This window comes from Pan paniscus, chromosome 13 (genome assembly GCF_029289425.2).
Source record: "Pan paniscus chromosome 13, NHGRI_mPanPan1-v2.0_pri, whole genome shotgun sequence".
Classification (NCBI taxonomy): Eukaryota; Metazoa; Chordata; class Mammalia; order Primates; family Hominidae; genus Pan; species Pan paniscus.
In genome coordinates this window covers 125,738,322-125,760,477 of record NC_073262.2, presented here as the reverse complement: position 1 = coordinate 125,760,477, position 22,156 = coordinate 125,738,322, and the positions used below count along the sequence as shown (strand labels likewise).

The 22,156-nt window shown below is 36.7% G+C and overlaps 1 long non-coding RNA gene across 2 annotated transcripts in view; it reads left to right on the top strand.

The window, feature by feature from the left end:
• LOC106634532 (uncharacterized) overlaps nt 1-22,156 on the top strand; it is a 57,934-nt gene that overhangs the window by 13,878 nt on the left and 21,900 nt on the right. For both annotated transcript variants that reach the window (XR_008624600.1, XR_003027414.3), the window contains exon 2: nt 6,666-6,738. This is a non-coding gene — a long non-coding RNA (uncharacterized LOC106634532). The remainder of the gene's footprint in view (nt 1-6,665; nt 6,739-22,156) is intronic.

Below are 22,156 nucleotides of genomic sequence, written 5' to 3'. Positions count from 1 at the left end.
TCTGTACTGACCAAAGGATGTTACTGATGATAGCCTGGAGCTCTTGTTGACGTTAAAAGATTAAGAATTATGAAAAAGTGATTCATCCCTTTCATGCGTGCTTAGATTGTCCAAAAGCTAACTCCAAATGAAACTCAGAATGAAGGGAGGGTGAGCCTCTTGTGACTCTCCGTCCTAGGGAAGGTAAGCCTTTTGTATCACTTTTGTGGGAAGTGACCACACCAGAGACATTATGTGAGTCCCATTGTGCCACAGCTGCTTTTAGATTGCAAGTGGTGTATAACTCAATCTGTTCATCTCTAATGAATAGAAGTTTTCTTACCACTGCTCACAGAGCTTTGAAACAAGGCTGTGGTTTGCTTGGTTCTATCTTCAATAACACCAATTTGTCTTTGAACACAGCTATTAACTCTCCATCAAGCAATTGTCAGTAATGGGCATTTTTCTCGGTCTCTGCAACCTCTAACCCTCCCTCAGATCTTTTTGAGACAAGTTATGAATCATTTTACTGCTGTGGGGTGAAATAAAGCACCCATTGACCAAATGTTAGCAGCGGCATATTGGAATTGATCCACCTACAGGTGTATATGCCTGCAATGGCTCTAACGAGGGTGTTTGCTTTGTCTGTTGAAGAGTTATAAACATTTTGGGGGAGAAACATTTTGTTGTTGTGCAAAATAGGTTTTCACTCTTACACCAATACCATTGAAACATAAAGCAGCATGAAGCAGTGGCAACAGATATGGAATAGAAATACGGAAATATGATTCTGACCTGGCTGTGTACTAAACAGCTGGACTCAGGTTCTTTATAGTAATATGGGAGAATCTATTCTGGCTTTTAGTCTATTAAACAAATGTTCATTGAGTTGCTATTTCATGTCAGACATTGTGCAACGCATCCAAACTGTGAAAATACATCTAGCACTGACCTGGAAGAGTGCACTGTCTCATAGGAGCAGGTAGGTAAACAGACACCAGTGATATCAAGACATAAGTGCTATGACATTGTTTAGCATAAAATAGGTGATAAACAACTTACGTTATTGAGAATTCTGTCAATATATAAACAACACTTCATATATGCCATTAATGTCCTTAATTACAGCTAAATTGAGTGTGGATTTCCAAGTAGTGTAGGTTCCAGGACATTTGGTTAAGCACATACATACTATTATTTTAGTGCTCTACAAAATGTAACTTTCTAAAGAAATTTAAATGTTTAAAAATGTATCAAAATTTATCAAAATAGAATGTTTATCAAATATAATTTAATATATCAAAATAAAATACTTAATTTTTTTTAAAAACTGGAAAATGTAGTAGATGTGATACTTAAACCATATCTGAGAGTATAAGTGGAAACTTTTCTACAGATTCATATAATTTTCAGATTGAGTCCTTTTAAAAAACCATATCATAAAATATATCAGATTTTTAATTATAATATTTTAATTGTAATACATTTTCATTGAAATCCCATGTTTTGCAAAAGATTTACCTAAAGTCAGCTATTTACTTTTAGCACAGAAATCCAAACTCTGGCATGTAATTAAATTTGCTACACCCCTCATTCTCAAATTTTCATTCTGTAGTAACTGTATTTCTCACTCAGAATAAAATACACACACATTATTTAAATTTTAGGTAAATAATGAATATTCCAGATTTATTATGCAGGGTTTTTTTGTTACTATTAGCTTTTGAAATTTACATGCATGTCCACTGCACACTCTCAACTATCCCAAAAGAATCCCACAAATTGGTGATAAATATTTTAGCAGAAAAAAAGTTATATCTTCTCTCCTGGACTTTTGCTATTATATAAGATTTAAAATTTTTTTTTAATTGTCTAAGCTCTGGCTCAAGCCTCTCATCAGTTGCTTGGGGTGTGGGTTCTTTTTTTTTTTTTTTTTTTTTTTTTGAAAAGGGATCTCACTGTGTTGCCCAGGCTGGAGTGCAGTGGCACAATCTCGACTTATTGCAACCTCTGCCTCCTGGGTTTAAGCCATTCTCATGCCTCAGCCTCCCGAAGTAGCTGGGATTATAGGCATGCGCCACCACACCCAGCTAATTTTTGTATTATTAGTAGAGATGGGGCTTCGCCATGTTGGCCAGGCTGGTCTTGAACTCCTGACCTCAAGCAATCTGCCCAACTCGGCCTCCCAAACTGCTGGGATTCCAGGCATGAGCCACTGCGCCCAGCTAGGGTGTGGCTTCTTATCTCAAGATAAATTTCTTTTTGAGCTGAATATTCTGTCAGGTGGTAAAAGAAGAAGAATTGCTTTAAAACAGTTTGATGCATTTTAGTTATTCAGTTTAAACATTTGGTGTCATTGTCTTCAAGCTAAAAAAATTTATAAACACATTCTATCAAAATCTTCAAATACAAATTGGCCACATTTCTTTCTTTTTTTTGTCTTTTTGCCACATGTATCTTCATTACTTGTTTGGAAGACACCTTTTTAAAAAGACTGGTTTTAAGACTATACGTTTGAGACACTCTAAGCTAGCTTTTTCTTTTCAAATAATAAAGCTTTTTTGAAAATCTGCAAACCAGTACTAGTTAAAACAGCTGCTTACATTTTAGCATCTACTCAATGTCTCTTGCTAAATTAAGATTCTTTGTTTGAAAGAGAAATAATTATTCTATCTTTGGGCTTTCTGTAATCTAAGTTTACTGTGAAAAAAGAGAATTACTCCATTTTGGTCTGTGATTCAATTGCTCAAAAGTTAAGGATTGGAAAGTGAAGGAGAGAATTTCAGCAAATGGACTTTCTCTGGGAAGATATCTTTGGCCCATTTACCATAGGTAGGCAACCACCACTGGCCATTATTTCTAAAGTAGCCCTGCTCAGGGCTCAGAGACTGCAGTGGTAAAGCTCTGAGAGCTTACTCTGTCACTGAGGCAATCTGATCGAAGACCCTCTGCCACCTCAGAGGAGAGAAATCCAGCGCTCATGCGACCTTGGGACAGGGATAATTTTAAGTATGGAAGTAAAATATGGAATTTTCTGAGGTTTGTTTGAGCGTTCACTTTCCCATTTGCCAGGGATTATTTTGTGTGTTTATTTTTACCATAGTTACATGTCCATGACTGTGGTCCTATGGAGGAGCTGGGGCACGTACCTCCTCTAAAGGGTAATGATGGGTTGTTTTTTTTTTTTCTGAATACTTGAGTTTTCATGGTCCTTAATGAGTATGGGTTACAACTTCCCTTGAATGTCTCTTGATCCTCATAACAACCTTCTGGGTCATGCTGTTTGTATTCCCATTTTACAGATGAGGCAACTGAGGCACATGGTGTTAATTATTAGTAATGATTAGTTATTAATAACTTTCCCATGGCCTCACAAATGACGGTGATAGGTTAGCAAATCTAGGCTGTCAAACTCCAGACCCTGTGCACTTAAAAACTAAGGGTAATTCTACACATAGAGTGGACCATTCTTCTCTCATCCCAGAATATTCAGAATATCAACCCTCTTCCCAGTACAGGCCAGAATAGCCAAAGCAGAAAACTGAGGACTCTTCTCAGGAAAACCTGAACTCTCCTAGATAAAAGTCCCTTATAAATGGCAAATTGAGGAATAATCCTATAACCAGTTAGCTCTGCCCAAGTGCACAGAACTGCGAGTCAGGTTTGTAACTCTGACACTTAAATATACACAGATAACCAAAGATCACTGATTTTTTAAGGAAATACACCAATGTGAAAGATAAAGCCCAGAAAAAGCAAAGCTAACATCTTAAGTTGAAGAAAACTTCAGAAATATAATTCATCTTCTTAGAGTGATAACAGAAGACATTTCATTCATAAAGTCAAAACAAAGTGCTATGAAAAAGGAACTATCACACCAAACAATATAAAAAAATATGGACAACACAATAGAAGAGAAGGCAAAGACTATAAATCAGCAAACAAAAAAAGAGAAAAATATAAATGGCAAACATCGCCATTAGTGAGAGAAAAGAGAATTAAAACCACTCTGCAATACAACTTCACAATCATTAAGTTGGAGAAAATTAAAAGTTGATGCAGCATGACGGAAGTTCTGGTAGTGGGAGGGTAAATGTTTCAATTATCTTTTGAAATCAATACCAAGTTAGAGATGAGCACATCGTATAACTTGCAATATTACTTTTAAGTATGAACCCTAAAACATAGTAGAACTATAGTAACAAAATAAAGGAAAGTGAACTGGGTATGGGTGACTTAAATGGAGCTAAATCTTCAGTGAACATTACAGGAATCCAATAAATAATGTCTAAAATTGAAAAATCATGAAATAGAAAATTTAAGCACTTTATTATAAATTTGGAAGAAAATAAAAACAATTTGCTGAAAGGTTACAAATGTTTCTTCTTGAGATTGGAACTCATGGGTTGAGAAGAAGTGAAGCAAGGAGCTGCTAATTTTTTCATTATAAGCCTATTAGCACTATTTGATTATTTTGTTTAACTAGGTGCAGCTATCACCTGTATACAAAATTATTTTTAGTTAAGTTAAAACTAATTAAAATTAAAATGTATAGAAAAAAGTTTTGCCATATAATGATAATTATTATTTATTATTATTATTATTTTTTTTTTTTTGAGATGGAGTTTCACTCTTGTTGCCCAGGCTGGAGTGCAGTGGCGTGATCTCGACTTACTGCAACCTCTGCCTCCTGGGTTCAAGCAATTCTCCTGCCTCAGGCTCCTGAATAGCTGGAATTACAGACGCGTGCAAGAAGTTTTGCCACATAATTTAAAGGTGTTGACAAATCACCGGAAACATATTCATAGACCACATTGCCAACCATGGGCTACAGGTAAAGGAGAAATAAACAGAGGTGTCAGAGAGGCTGCAGGAGATGGCATCCAGGACTTGGAGGGGACCTCGTGTGTGTGAAGGTCAATAGCACAACATCAATGGTCACAAATGAAAAGGAATCCGGGTGGTTATGGATGCAGCTTCGATGACAGAAGTCCAGGGAATCCCCATCTGCAGGTAATGTCAGGGAGGAAAGTGGGGGATGAGAGGACTGAGGTCTTGAAATAGTACAAAAGACAACCTTAAAATCAGAATTCTCCTTTCTTTTCTGAAATTGGCCTTGCATTGACTGCTTTTTGTTCTGTGTTACATAAGTCATGGCCACCATTCAGAGCAGGGTGAGATGGGGAGTGGAGCTTTAGCCCCTTCACTGTAATCTCTTTCCAACGTCATCCTAAATAAACACTCAAATAACCATCTACAAATAAAACCCTTTAAAACTACATTGTCTACACCTTCAAGACAAGTCCTCTCGCTCTTCCTTTCAGACTGTTGCTCTAAGCCCATCCTATTCAGAGATATTGAAAAACGCATTGATTAATACAATCAGAGCTTGGAAATATGTGTTCGAAAAAGGAATCTGACCTTTTCAAGAATTGAGAACGAAGCAAAATCTAGCTCATACACAGTGGCTACTCTCCCCCAGGTTCTCCTATACACTCACTCGATCAGAATCCTGCCGCCAAGTAAACAAAGATTTCAACTGTGAGAAGGGCGAGACTTTTGTTGCTTGGCCATTGAAGGCACAGGAATGGTCCAAAATGTGCCCCTAGCGTGCACTGATAAAGGGCCCCTTCCCAGAAGAAGGACGGGTTACACTCAGTCAAGGAGCCCTGTGTAGATCAATCTACATGACAGAACTGGGCCCGGAGACACGGTGTCCCATTGGGAAAACCCCCCGGCCTGTCCTTTGATTGAAAATTCTTCACCCTCCCAGAGGGGAGGAAGTTGAGTTCAGCGTGTTACAAATCTTCATGACACTTATTGAATTGGATAGGAAAATAGCTTCATCACTGACCTTTGCTATGATTCTCCATTGAAATGTTAAATGAATCTAAAGTTGATTGAATGGTTTAGGAAAGAAACATGGAAATGAGAAACTCTCCATCCTAGGTCATGCCATACTGAGGGTTTTAAAAAAATCTTTGTACCCCTCTGTGCCTTGCACAGTGCCAACAAGGAGGAGTGCTCGGGAAGATCTGCTCATTAATGACAGCCTTTGAAGGAGGCAACTTTCCATCCTCAGTGACTGAAAGGACAAAAGGCTCAGCAAGTTCAATTTGCCAGCAGAACTGGTTGGTGACAAGTGTTAGAGGGGGTGTACTTTTTGTAAATCACTGACATTGCTGATGGAAATTCTTAAACATAATAAAAGCAGCCCTTGAAAACATTTGAACGTTAGGAAGTCAAAACAATCTGTCTACGGACTTCGGTTTCCAAAGGCAGCCATCCAATGACAGCTCTTGTATTCTTATTTCACAACTCTTCATCTTTCTGTTCTTGTTATTGAGCCTTTTTAAAGAAACGATGAATTTTAATCAGCAAAATAAAAGATGAATGATTTCAATTTGAGGTCTTACAAAATCATTTGGAACATAGAAGGCTAAGTGGAATTTCACAGGCAGCAAACGAGAGAATATAAGATCAGGTAAATGCAAATCTTTCCCAACACATTCAATCTGCAAGTATTTAAGTTCCTACCAAGTTCCAGGTACTGTCTGAGGCACTAGGCATGGTGTTTGTCTCTAGGCAATATGATAAACACTGAATCTATACTGGACAATAGGCCAAACGACCTACCGTGGAAAAATTTACAAATATTTATATTTCTTCCATGTCTTTCTTTGCAGTTGCTGTATAAACTCTAGCCATACGCAGTGATCACCTTGGTTTTATAACAGTAGAGACAGCAACAGGACACTGGTAAGTGCTTCTGGCAATGAAAAAAATTATTTTGATCTTAATCTCAATATCTTCAAATTGTGACTTTTAAGTCTTTTTAATCAAACTGGCTTTAGAAGTATTCTCCAGGCAACATTCAGAGATCCTCTGCTTTCTGATTAGTGTCCACTGTGTCCACCTTTTAGCCCTCTCAGTTGATGACAAGACTGAGCCTTAAAAGGGGAGCAGTAAATGAGAGCTGACTTGGGGACCCCAGGTGCTACTTATGCCTCATTGATGATTTACTTCTCCTCCTCAGTCACCTGATGAAATCTAGCCCTCTCCCTTCTTCCCCTCTTTCCCAAGATATTTACCCCCTTACTAAGAAGGGCTCAGGAGCCGGTCTGGCAGGAGCCACCGGAGTCTGGTCCAAGTGGGGCTTCTGGGGACACTCAGGTACAGAGAAAGCACTGGGGTTTGGAGTTACACAGGCTTAAATTCTGCCTTTATTTCTTACTGGCTGTATTACTCCAGGCAGGTCAATTGACCTCTCTGAGACGCAACGTTTTGTTCCATGAAATGTGGATAACAAAGCCCATCTCGTAAGACTGTTAAAAAGACCCATAAGTCAATGTATGTAAAACACCTATCACAGTGCTGCATTCATGCCAGGTGCTCAGATAGTTTCTTTCTTTTTATCCCCACTTATCCTTTCTCCTGATGCCAGCAGCCTCTCTGGAGATCAGGAGCCCTCTTCACCCTGAGTCATGTTCACCCCACTGCCTGCACCTTCTAAAATTATATAGTATAGTATTATATAGTATGAATAATAATACAATAGTATTATTATAGTATAGTACTATAATATTATATTATCATATATACTGTATAATATCTACTATATAATAGTATAATACTATAATAATAATAAAACAATATTATTATTACTACTACTTTTGCTTAAGCCATCTTTTCCTCCTCCTAATCTAGGCATTCCAACCCTCAAAATATGTTTCTTGCGTTTTCCTATGCCACAATCATCTAAAAAATAAAAGGACTGTCTATTCCTGTCAATGATTTGACAGAATCCTCAGGCATTGCTCATGAATAAGTAATCTTAGTTGTGATATGGCATCTACCATTTCCCTTCTGCCCTGTTCAGGTGCTTTTGAATTCTCTGTTCCTCTCTTCCGCAGGCTTGTCACCCAGGGTATCCATGCCAAGGGCGCTACTGGCAGAAACATCAGTGTGGCCGGTGGGCTTAACCTCTTACAATACCATTAACTCTCCATTGCTCACCAGCCTTACGTTTTCATGCAGCCACCCTATCACTGGCATTCATTGCCTCAGAATGAAAACAGGTACATTCTGCAACCAAAGGGTCATTTGTCAAAGAGATTGTGGCAAAGCTCACATCTTAAATCCACTAGCAAGCAATATGCCTGAAATTCAGGTTTCCTAAATTTCTTTTTCATATCATGAGCGAAACTAGAAACCTGTTTGTAGAGGTTAGTAAAGGATATCTGGTGTAGAAGGAATGAAGACAATGACATAAAAACAAAGTACTTTGTTCATTCGGATGATATGCTACAAAGTGCCTTACACTGATAGGTAAGGGAAGCTGAATTTGCATCCTGGTGATTTAAATAAACAGCTTTGTGGCTAGCTAACAAACTAAGGCCAAATTCCCACATAGTATTTAATCTGATTATACCCCAGTGTTTATAAAATGAAATAGATTCCTCTATTAGATTTTCCTACCTTTCTTGCTAAATCTCATAGTTCCCCTTTGTAACCATTTGACATGAAAAAAATAAAAATTCCTTTGTCATCAAATTGCTTTACTGTAGAACCTGTCTTTATCCAAAGTAAATAAAAACTACTAAGTTTGAGTAAATGTCAAGTTTCTGAAGCATATTTGAATAATTGTGGCAAGTCATAAAACGTGATTATTCATAAATAATACCTATTGTTATCACTTCAGTTATAACTGAACTGAGAGAGGAAAAACACAGAATTTCTTTCCTCTTTTCCCATCTTAGACTGAATTTTTTGTTTTTAACTCACTAAAAACTCAGTACAAGTTCTAACATTTTGAAATATTGGCTAATATTTTTCTTAGCACCTGCCACAATTCAGGGTAATTTGTGGCTTGGATTAAATAAAAGTGCCTTTGACAATTTTTAAACTTAAAACAGAACTTAGAGCTTTTTTCTTTCATGGCAGATTTTTTCCAAGTTTTGAAAAATTATTTACCTCAACATTTGAATTAAGAAACCTGAAAAAGAAGAAGTAATTTTTTAAAAGTAGAAGGAAGGAGATAAACACTGTAGCAAAAATCAATAAAATAGACAACAAACCAAAATATCATTTATTTTCTAAAACCACTTTTTAAAAAAGGTATAACATAGGCAAACCTCCAGTAACACTGCACAAGGGAAGAAAACACAACAAGGTTTAGAATAAAAAAATAGATCAAAACTCAGACACAAGTCAATTTTGAAATAATGAGATCACAATGAAAAACTACAGTCTGGGGCTTTATAAATCTTAAATTAAATAAATTTAAAAACTAAATAATGAAATTGACTCAACAAGAAATCAAAACCCCAAGAAACCAGAAACAAGGACATTGGATTAATAGTCAGAAACCAACCTCCAGAAGGCAGTAGGCCTAGGTTTTGGAGAAGACTTTTCCAACAAGGAAGAGAAAATTTCAATGTTACACAAATTAAACCAGCAAATAGGTGAAATAAAGAGAAGAAATTCAAAATACATTTTATGTGGCTAGTATGTTCCTCAATAAAGGGACGAGAAAGAGAAAGAAACACAGAGACAGAGAAAGGACAGAAAGAACATTAATGCAGGCTCTGTTAGGGGGACTTTGTGGGAAGGAGGCTCAGTAAGCCAGTTAACTGTCAAGGGTTATGTGATGAAAGACGAGGCAAGAAAAGGGAACTTTTCCTCTTAGTTACAATCTGGATTTCATTTATGTATATATGTATTGAGAGCTCCAAGTAAAACACTGAATTCATTTTCAATAGCTTTTGGCTACTGGAATTTATTCCTTAAAAGTGACTATATAGGCCAGGTACGGTGGCTCATGCCTGTAATTCCAGCACTTCGGGAGGCTGAGGTGGGCAGATAACTTGAGGTCAGGAGTTCGAGACCAACCTGGCCAACATGGCAAAACCCAGTCTCTACTAAAAATACAAAAATTAGGCGGGAGCGGTGGTGCATGCCTGTAATCCCAGCTACTCAGGAGGCTGAGGCACGAGAATCACTTGAACCTGGGAGGCAGAGGTTGCAGTGAACCTAGATCATGCCACTGCACTCCAATCTGGGCAATAGAGCAAGACCCTGTCTCGAATAAATAAATAAATAAATAAAAATAAAAGTGACTATATAGAGTGATTGACAAGTTGGAGGGCCAGGAAGATTTATGCAGGTTATATAACGCAATATTCTGATGGAAATAGTGAGGATTCTTTATCCTTTGTGAATTACTCTTCACATTGCCAAATCACATTTGCCAAATCCCAAGAATCACTGTGAAAATAATCTCATCACCTTACATTTTTAATCATAAAATATATCTCAAAAAATATACATACACACACACACAGTGTACATACCACCAAATTTAGGAAAATCTCAATGTAAATATCTGGTAGCTGGCCTGTTTTTCCCGTATCTCTCCTCCTCATTTATTGAGTTTTGATCTCAGGTGTCATGCTTTCCACTGTGGTTTACCATTCTCCCTAAACAATGTGTTGGTAAGTTCTTCACATTTTTGAACTCCATATAAAGTGAATCTCTACCTTGATTTTTTCAATGATTGTTTTTTGAAACATAGCTAGACTGGTACAAGTAGATATGATTCATTCATTTTATTGCTGTATAGTATTCTACAGTTTAAATATACTACAAGTTATTTTTAATTCTAATGATGAACATTTGTCATGTTTTCAGTTTTTAGGTGTTGTGAATAATCTTGTTATAAACATTATTACATATGTATCTGGAAGTGCTTGGGCACAAATTTTTCTTGGGTGTAGACTGGAAGGATGAAGTTCTAGGTCAATAATCATGTAAGCTTTAATTTTCACAAAACAATGCTAAATGATTTTCAAAAGCAGTTTTACCAATTTATATTCTCACCAGCATTCTATGAGTTCCCATTGCTCTTCATTATCAGATGTTTTAATTTTTGTGAAATTGATAGTTACAGAATTGTAATGTTGCTTGCATTTCCCTGATTCATAGTAAGGTTGGTTTATTAAGCAGCATTCTCCAGAGAAACAAGCCAATAGAATATATGCATATGTGGAAAGAAATGTACTATAAGGAATTTGCTCATGTGATTATGGAGGCTGGCAAATCCGAAGTTTGAAGGGTAAGCCAACAGACTGGAGACCCAGAAAGGCTAACACTGCAGTTCTAGACTGAAGGCTGGATGGCTAGAGACCCAGGAAAGCCAATGTTCTTGTTCAAGTCCAAAGGCAGTCAGCAATAGAACCAGAAAGAGCCGACATTGTAGATAAACTTTAAAGGCAGTCCACTCAAGAATGATTTCTTGCTTGGCAGAGACTGGCCTTTTTGTTCTATTCAAGTCTTTGACTGATTGGATGAGGCCCCACGACATCATGGAGGGCAATCTGCTTTGCTCAAAGTCCACCAATTTAAATGTTAATCTAATCCACAAATAACCAAATGAAAACACTCAGAATAATGTTTTACCAAGTGTCTGGGCACTCTGAGGTCAAGCCAAGCTGACACATAAAATTAACCATCACACTTGGCATATTTTCTGTATCTTTTCTTGACATTAAAAGATAATGCCAAGGTCTAGTTGAGAAGAATTTCTTTGGAAGGAGGTCTTCCCTAGAAACGTGCAGCCATTTCTCAGTGCCCAGCCAAGTGAGGAATTGTTCAGCTCAGGCTTTTGCACCAGCCTCCATCTTCTCACAAAGACTCAGGGAGCTCCTCCAGGTCATGGCTTCCCCAGAAACTCCACTTCACATTCCTACAGAACCTTCTTAACATAAAGTAGAGCCTACTGTGTCAACACCAAGAGCAGATGAAGAAACCAATAAGCTGAGGGAAGTGCTTCTGAGAATTTCCCCAACCCTGAACAACAGACGATCAAGCAGATCTTGATGCCACATAAGCCTATGAAAGATTGACAGTACCCTCTGCCACAGTCCTAAATCAAGACTGCATAAAGAAGCCTGAGCTCGGGGCTGACCAAATGAAACTTGAGCTTTGGTGTCTGTACATCAAAAAAGTAGTCCAACAGTAAGACCTCTATTTCACAATGTAAAACTCTGTTGTGTTTACAAAAATGACACCTTTACAGAATTAACAATTTCTCTACAAGGAAAATCTACATTTTCTGCCTTTTCAAAACTCTATTCAGTAGCAATTTATTCTCAGAAATGTTTAAATGATCATACTTTTATTTTGCTATAAGAACTATTTTTTTATTTTAAATTGTTATTTCATTCTGTTTATTTCTTTTTAAAATTTTATTATTATTATACTTAAGTTTTAGGGTACATGTGCACAACGTGCAGGTTTGTTACATATGTATACATGTGCCATGTTGGTGTGCTGCACCCATTAACTTGTCATTTAGCATTAGGTATATCTCCTAATGCTATCCCTCCCCCGTCCCCCCACCCCACAACAGGCCCGGGTGTGTGATGTTCCCCTTCCTGTGTCCATGTGTTCTCATTGTTCAATTCCCACCTATGAGTGAGAACATGCGGTGTTTGGTTTTTTCTCCTTGCGATGGTTTGCTGAGAATGATAGTTTCCAGTTTCATCCATGTCCCTACAAAGGACATGAATTCATCATTTTTTATGGCTGCGTAGTATTCCATGGTGTATATGTGCCACATTTTCTTAATCCAGTCTATCGTTGTTGGACATTTAGGTTGATTCCAAGTCTTTGCTATTGTGAATAGTGCCGCTATAAACATACGTGTGCATGGGTCTTTATAGCAGCATGATTTATAATCCTTTGGGTATATACCCAGTAATAGGATGGCTGGGTCAAATGGTATTTCTAGTTCTAGATCCCTGAGGAATCGCCACACTGACTTCCACAATGGTTGAACTAGTTTACAGTCCCACCAACAGTGTAAAAGTGTTCCTATTTCTCCACATCCTCTCCAGCACCTGTTGTTTCCTGACTTTTTAATGATCGCCATTCTAACTGGTGTGAGATGATATCTCATTGTGGTTTTGATTTGCATTTCTCTGATGGCCAGTGATGATGAGCATTTTTTCATGTGTTTTTTGGCTGCATAAATGTCTTCTTTTGAGAAGTGTCTGTTCATGTCCTTTGCCCACTTTTTGATGGGGTTGTTTGTTTTTTTCTTGTAAATTTGTTTGAGTTCATTATAAATTCTGGATATTAGCCCTTTGTCAGATGAGTAGGTTGCAAAAATTTTCTCCCATTCTGTAGGTTGCCTGTTCACTCTGATGGTAGTTTCTTATGCTGTGCAGAAGCTCTTTAGTTTAATTAGATCCCATTTGTCAATGTTGGCTTTTGTTGCCATTGCTTTTGGTGTTTTAGACATGAAGTCCTTGCCCAGGCCTATGTCCTGAATAAAATCTTGACATTAGTGAAAGCAAGACCTAAAAAAAAATAGATAATACCAAACTTCTAAAAGTCATCGTATCGATTTTCATTTCCATCATTGGTGGTGAAGTTCCTGTTGCTCCACATTCTCCCAAGTCTTAATAATGAACTTTTATTTTTCTTTTTTTCTCTCTTTTTTTAATTTCCAGCTTTATTTAGTTATGATGGACAAATAAAAAATATATACATGTAGGGTGTACAAGATGATGTTTTAATGTATGTATGCATTGTAAAATGATTACAACCAGCCAGTTCACATCTCCATCACCTCACATCGTTACCTTGTGTGTGTGTGTGGTGAGAACATTGAGATCTACTCTCTTAGCAAATTTCAAGTATATAGTACTATTTTATTTTTGCCAATTCCAATGAGGAATATTTCATTGTAGTTTTAGTCTGCATTTTCTTGATTACTAAGTTTAAGCACCTGTTCATATTTTTAGCCATTTACATGTTTTTGTCTGAAGTGCTTTTTGAAGGCTTTTATCTATTTTTTTATTGAGTTGCTTTAGATCTTTTATTAATTTGTAGAAGTTTTTCACTTATAAACATTGCGACATTTTTCTCCTTTTCCTCTTATAGGGTTCATAAATAAATAAATAGATGGCCTTCCTTTTAATGTAATATTATTCACTAATTATTTTTCTATGATGTTTATTCTTTTGTGTCTTATTTTTTTAAAAAGTGTTTCCCTACTCCAAGATATTCTTTCTATTATTGTTCCCTAAAAAGTCTTAAAATTTTCAACTTTTGCCTCACTATGTGTCTAATCTGTCTGCAAAATATTTTTTGTGTATTTTTGTGTTAGAGGGCCAATTGTGTTTATTTTCAGCATAGGTAATCCATGGTCTTAGCATTATCTATTAAAAACTCAGTTTTACCTGTTGATCTGCATGCTGCTTCTGCCTTATGTCAACATTCTGTTAGTTAATATGTTTATCTTTGAGCCAATAATCATTAAGAATATAATCATTCTTAAGATACTTAACATCTGGTAAAGAAATATCTCTACTTTTATCTTCTTACTTGAAGTGCTTTAGCTACTCTTAATCCATCTTGTCTTCCAAATACCTTTTAGAATTAGCTTAAAAGGTACCAGGAAAAAAAAAACAACAGCTATTGATTGAAATTTTGAAATGCATTAAATTTGTAAATAAATTTAGAAAGAATTGATGCATCTATATGTAATTGCTTTGTCTCTCTCTTTCTCTTTGTGTGCATATGCTTGTGTGTGTATCTACAAAGACCTTGCACATCTTCTATTACATTTATTTATAGGTACATTTGTTGATGCTTTTGTAGATATCTTTTTAAAATTTAATTTTCTAATTTTTACTTGTTTTGCAAATGTGATTGATTTTGAAAATCGACCTAGCCATCTTTCTAAATATTACTAATTCATAACTTTGTAAATTTATTTAAGTTTTCTACATAGACTATAATGTCAGTTTTGTTTCTTCTTTGTTTATATACTTATTCCTATCTTTATCCATTTACTGGGACATCTAGTATAATGTTGGATTTAGGCAGCAAGAGTAGATATTTTATCTGGTTTCTGATTTTGAGTTTTTTGAGAATACTTATATTGTGTCACAATTTACTATACAGTGTAATGAGGATCTTTTGGATATGACTTTTAGAAGTTCAAAGGAGTTTTAAGGTAACTTTTTTGTTGTTTAAAGGTTTTATCATGAATAGTATGTGAAAACTTTGGGAGCAAAAATCCTATTTACTCTCTATCGTTCTGGGTCCTTATGCTTTAGCTGTACCTCGGAAATAGTTTATAGCTGGATTATACAACATTTTGATCCCATATGACAAATTTTCATTTAAACTAGTAGTTTATTTACCTACACTGTAACAAAGGACATATTTGGTTTATTTCTATCATCAGATTTGGGGCTTTCTATTAGCCACACCTTATTATGCTTCCTTTGTTCTCCATTCTTTTGTTTTTCTTATTCCATCTTTGCCCTATACTAGTATGGAAGTTATGGATGCTCCATTAATTTAATATTTATCCTTGCAATTATCTTTCATACATTATTAGGTTTAAATTTAAACCATATTTTAATCTTTCTCCAAAAATATTCAAGCAACTTTAAAAATACCATTCAGTATGCATTTGTTGGGGGAAAAAGTCTTTATTTGGCCCTCCTTCTTGAAAAACATAATCCTAAATTGATAGTTGTTCTTTTATAGAGTTTTAAAACATTATCCCACTGTTTCTGACTTCCACTGCTACTTACAGCAGTGAGAAATCTGCTGTAAATATTTTTGTTCTTTTTTTTGTCTATGCCCTGCCTTGCCTCTGCCTGCCTTTAAGATCTTGTTTCCTGAAGTTTTGATACAGCATATCCAGTGTATTTTTTTGTTAACTTTGCCAAAGATCAGTTGATTGTAGGTATGTGGCCTTATTTCTGGATCTTCTGTTCTATTGATCTATGTTTCTACTTTTAATACCAGCACCATGCTGTTTTGGTTACTATAGCCTTGTAGTAAAAATTCCCATTTTAGCAGAAGAGGAAATGGGCATTCAAAGAGCTTAAGAACTGTACCCAAGACCAGTGGTAGTCAATGATTTTCTTTCCACTATCAGATTGGCTCTAACACTAAAGATACTCCTTTTACGTTTTCTCCTACAGTAAATCTTTAATACAGTATGGCTGGTGTTGATAAAATGAATTAAGATTCTTAAGGCAAAGATGCTAAAATCCAAATATTTCTTTTTGTCTTGGTATTTAAGTTACAAGAAATAAAAAGTTCTTTATTAAAAAAATTGAACGTAAAATTGAGTTTTTGTACTGGTCACAGCAGACAGCAATCATAGAAAGGCAAAGTAGCACGTGAAGTGATCTTTAATAAGATATTTGGCATGTTTTCTCACGTTTATGGCTTTGCTCAAGGGTCAGATGCTTAGGTTTTAGAGTAATAACCACAGGAAGCTCATTTAATCAATTATAAATGATAGAACAATATATTCTACAAAAAACGTTTTTGAAAGTGTGCAAAATCAAGTAAATGAAATGACACAGCAATGAGTAGAATAAGGTTGAATTTAATTTGCTACAGAATAAGAGTATACAAGGTTCCAATATTACCTTGTAATTCTAATTTTATTATTACTTCAAAAAATTCAAAAGTGGAAAAGCATCTTTCTCAAGGTGAGAGAACTTCAGAAACCATCTTTGAAGAAGCTAAGAGTAAACTTTGGAACTTCATACAATGCTTTTTACAATTGACTTGGAAAATTTGCCTTGCAGCTCTCCTTTTTCTTGTGTTAATTTCCCGTTGTAAATGTAAGCAATATGAGACCAGGGTTTTGATTAGATTTCATTTCCTCAGAAATTACAACTTTAGCTTTAACTGCTTGAAGAACTTTCTCGATATTTCATGGTTTTAATTTTTTGGCCTGTGTTTTAATGCCTTTGTTCTTCATTCAAGATTTTTATATATCAATTTTTGGAAATGAGAAGCTTGAGAGAATCTGCTGCCAGTACTTCTGAGACTGACTGATCTCTTTGTTCACTTTGTTAGAAACTTGGCGAGATCTCCTGAAGCTAATTTTTTTCCTTCAATAAAACATCTAAACTTTGATATTTCACACATTAATCTAAAGCATTCCATTTGGGTAATTAGGATCTTAATATAGACTCTATACTGAGTAAATCAGAACCCAAAATGTTAATTAAATATGACATAATCAAATATTTATGGCTAGCTGTTGAGTATTTATCTTAAATAGTCCATAATTAGAAATGAAATAAAAATCCTGTACAGAACCATCGTAATAATTATTAAGAAAAGTTAGTAATCAACTATTCCTACATCCTGCCATAGCAAAGCCTGTATAAAGATTTATAAGTGCATAGGTCTGCCAGAGAGCCCTACAATAAAAAAGACAGGCTGACATTTAGAGGCAATAAAGATAATAAAAATTATCAAAGTGAAACATCAAATCAGGAGCTTTTTGGCCTCAATGACTTTGGAAATAAGGGGCCTCTGGAGACACGCCATACCAGATCTTGTAGTAGTTTACGTGGTTGATCTCCACGTATCCATATAGCAGATATTTGCAATGTTATACTAACTTAAGCCCAAGAGAGAATCCTGGATCTGAAGCATTGCTGATCTATCTCACAATTTTAAGAGGTTCCACAGTACCTGATAAAATAGCATTAAGTAAACACTCACTGAATGTATCAGAGGATCAGGTTTTAATTTTCTATGGAAAATTCTAAGAAGACATCTCAGGATGTTTCTGTATTTTCAAGCATCTGTCCTAGCATTATGGCTCAGTTTCAAGATAAATTAATTTTGCTGGAAAAAAATTTGCCCATGTGTCCATTAAGACTCATTATGTTGCAAGTAAAATAGGATGAGCAAAAAACACGGGAGAGGAGGATTCATTCTCTCTTCAAAGAAAAGTCCTGGGCTTGACTGCAATTGGACTGTCTCATGACCATTCCTATGCCAATGGCAGCAAGGTGTTTGTGCCACACACTTTAGCCAATCAGGGCCCCCCCGAAGCTAAGGTGGCGGCAATCTCACCCAACTGAGGGCTCAACATAGGGAAAGGGCAGTTCTCAAATGGAAATTTTGGTGCTGGTAAAAAAAGAGATGAAGATGGAAATGAATAGGCAACAAAGAAATTTTGGTGCTGATAAAAAAGATATGACGATGGAAATGAGTAGGCAACAAAGAAGTGTTCCACTGATTAAGGCAATGTTTATCTCTTGTAATTTCTTATTCCAGAAGGCTATATTCTAAACAGCGCCTAGGATGCCTGAGCTTTCTTAAAGTATTTTTGTTTGCATGAAACTCCTGAGTTAAGAACTAAGAGTCATTGTTAGAAATCTGAGTTTGGAATTAGAATTGAGAGACATTGTATGTGAATACAGAGTCCTACAGTCCACATCTCAAAAACTGTTTAATACTGGTATCAGTAACTCACTCACCAGTAATCACTAGGGCTACAATCATGCACATTTGTACAAATAAAGTTGATAAACTTTGTAAGTCTATTACTAAAATTTTACCTTTCATTAATAGGCTATATTTCACTAACGTTGTGAACAAATAGGTATCTGCAAGACTCGAACACATACTCGTCATGTGGTTCAGTACTAAGAGCAGTTTTAGATACTGGCAAGTTTCAGGACCTCTGACTATTCTAGGAGCTTCATGGAAGGGAGGTCTTGTCCATAGGAGTGATTCAGACTTGATCTTAAAAAGACATGCCTATGGTTAAGGCTTCTATGATCTGCTTCATCTGGAGAAATTTGCCAAGGAAATTTGTAGATTCCTCTTTCCTAAGATTCTGAAATCTAGCTGGGGTGACTTAGTCAGGTTTTATCATTCTGTACTCATTGAAGAGCTGGTAGACAGAGGACCTGAAGAGTGGGTTTTCTTACTATTCTTATTTTGATGAAAAGAATATCTGAGCCTCCCACTGTTCAAAAGAGCTCATCCACATTCCTGGATCAACACAATGAGAAACTAATTCTAAGCGATAAAGAGATGATGGTACCATAGACCTCGCTTAGAAAAATCACTTATCTTTGTAGTCCAATCTACATAATTAATTGAAGACATAACGATTTCTCCTACCTGTCAGCAGACGTATTTTCTCCCAAAAGAGTTTGCTGATAAATTCTTTAAAAACTAGCTTAGTTTACTCTTGTACATCTTCTGCAGTCAGTAAGATCATATGATAGATTCTTGGAAGATTAGATGAATGTGACATAACAATACTGTCATCAATTTCAAGCTAGCTGTTCCATGAAATAAACACATTCTAATAGAAATAACTAACCTGACTCTGGTTGAATTGTGGGCCAAAATCTCGTTTATATGGTCAGGATGCTTGTCTAGGTCAGGATCTAAATCCTCAGAAATAAGACCTAACCGTGTTTGGTCAAGTTTGAGTATCAAAGGATCCAAATACCATTATGCAGCCATATAAGTATGCAATGACATCTCAGAACATCAAAGCTGAGCTTTCTGAGATGACGTAAAAGAAGAATTAAGGAAGAATTTCAGGCCTTAATAATCTGCTTATTTTCTGTGCATGACATTCTCTGTAATTTGAATTTTCAGGATTTTGTTATCAGACAAATAACTCAATGATATATGCATGTATGTATAAACGAATTACCTTTCTTGTGGCTTTTGTAGAGAAAAAGTTCCATTATTAGCTTTCTCCAGGCTAAATTCTCAATTTCCCTTCTACTTCTCAAGACCATTGCTTGCAGAGTGGATATTAGAAAGAACTCTGGAGAAGTAGCAGTGAGGATTTCAGGATTCATAGTTCTATATTCTAGCTCTACACTGGCCTGCTGTGGGCCAGCTCATAGGGCAGTCAACCTCTCTGCCTGTGTTTTCTCACCAATAAACAAAAGAGAGTCCAGCAGTGCCCCTAGTTCTTCTCGATCCTTGCCATTTTCTTGGGTTATGAAACTTAGCTCCCCAGCACTGAGGCGACCATGTAATCCCACTGTTGTGTAGAAGTGTAGATGTTCTTCTCTATGATAGCATAGTGTGAGCCATCTCAGACCCTATCTCTGGCTGGAGGGACAGCCATTAATCCACTTCCTTTCTGTCACCAAAAGACCTTGAAAATAATTCCATGCTTGGCTGTAGATTTTATGGAGGAGACACATGAAAGCTTCATAAAAATTCTTTCTAAACATTTCTCATTTCCCCCCAAATTTTTCACCACATAACAACGGCTTCATTCTCTTTCCTTTCTCCATGTACTCACTCACCAGTGGGAGGCACTCTCACTCGTTTCTTCCACGTCCTGCTGTGCAGCTCCTGCCACCTTCCAAGAGCTCAAGCTCCTGGCCAGGCCCCTCCTCACAGCATGAAGTCCTCCAGCAAGTTTGCTTCAATTCCTTTCTTCTTTGATGAGAAACTGCTTTTAATGTACAAATATATCTCATATTTTTATATATATGTATATCTCCATATCTTATTGTCAGAGGTGTTCCAACCAGAGTGACTCCACCTTGCATAGGGACTGGGTAAAATAAGGCTGAGACCTACTGTGTTGTATTCCCATGAGGTTAGGCATTCTTAGTCACAGGATAAGATAGGAAGTCGGCACAAGATACAGGTCACAAAGACCTCGCTAATAAAACAGGTTGCAGTAAAGAAGCTGACCAAGGTGGACATGGTGGCTCACGCCTGTAATCCTAGCAATTTGGGAGGCTGAGGCAGGTGGATTGCCTGAGGTCAGGAGTTCAAGACCAGTCTGGCCAACATGGTGAAACCCCGTCTCTACTAAAAATACAAAAAAATTAGGTGGGCATGGTGGTGTGCATCTGTAATCCCAGCTACTCGGGAGGCTGAGGCAGAGGAATTGCTTGAACCAAGGAGGAGGAGGAGGTGGAGGTTGCAGTGAGCCGAGATTGTGCCACTGTTCTCCAGCCTGGGTGACAGAGCAAGACTCCATCTCAAAAAAACAAAAAGAAGCCAACTAAAACCCACCAAAACCAAGATGGCCTCAAAAGTGACCTCTGGTCGCCCTCTCTGCTCATTATACACTGACTGTCATGCATTAGCATGCTAAAAGGCATTCCCACCAGCACCATGACAGTTTACAAATGCCATGGCAATGTCAGGAAGTTACCCTACATGGTCTAAAAACCGGAGGAACTCTGCCCACCCCTTTCCCAGAAAACTCATGAGTAATCCACCCTTTGTTTAGCATATAATCAGAAAGTAACCATAAAATAGCCAATGAGCAGCCCATGCTGCTGCTCTGCCTATGGAGTAGCCATTCTTTTATTCCTTTACTTTCTTAATAAACTTGCTTTCACATTACTCTATGGACTCACCCCGAATTCTTCCTCACGCGAGATCCAAGAACCCTCTCTTGGGGTTGGCTTCGGAATCCCTTTCTGGCTACATGGGTGCTATTTAGAACCCTTTTTACCTGTAAAGCTACCAAGAGAAGCACTTACTTGAAGTCTCTGTTCTCAGGATTAGTTCAATGTGATGAGTTGCTAACAACTTAAAGCAATGTTCTGAGTCCCGAACACTTTTATCTGTTGGGACACAGAAGAGTTATTGTGAATATTTTAATTTTGATTATGCTTTTATTTTGACTGGATACAGTGCCACTCTAAAAATGACATCAGACATAAGAAAAAATACCTAAACTAATACCCAGTGACTCTGTGTATTGTGGGTGTCACTCTGCCCAATTCATTCTCTGTGTGATCTCTATGCAGATATCAAATTCTACTGAAATTAATCTGAAATTCCAGAGGACACATGCTGATTTATAAAAATTTCCGCTATCTTTATGCTTTAGGAGATTGGAGTTTATGGCATTGAATTTAAGATATTTAGATGTGTTCTCCTCTGTTTATCCAATTTTAACCCTGGTTCAAACTCCTCAGATGAGGAAACTGAAACCAGCAAGGTATCTTCTCAAGTAATTTCTAATTATATGACTGTGTGATGCTACCATTTTTCTTGTGTGTGGATGAAAAACCTCAAGTGGTAGAGGCAAAATAGTCCTCCTTTCATTCAATTTCTGCTATGCTGTCTGGCACACAGTCTTTAATCAATAAATATTTGCTCAATGGGTCAATCCAATCAGCCCATCAATAAACACTTTTTCTTACTGATGCAAAATTCATATTGTTAGTAAAAATCGAACAAGGATATTTATTCCCAAAGAATAAGGACAAAGAAAGCAAACCCACTTAACTTAGAAAATCATCGTTTTACGTCACCTTGTCATTAACATGTCAACCTAAATGCAAGAAGATCAATGTTGAGCTTTAGGCAGAAATGGTCT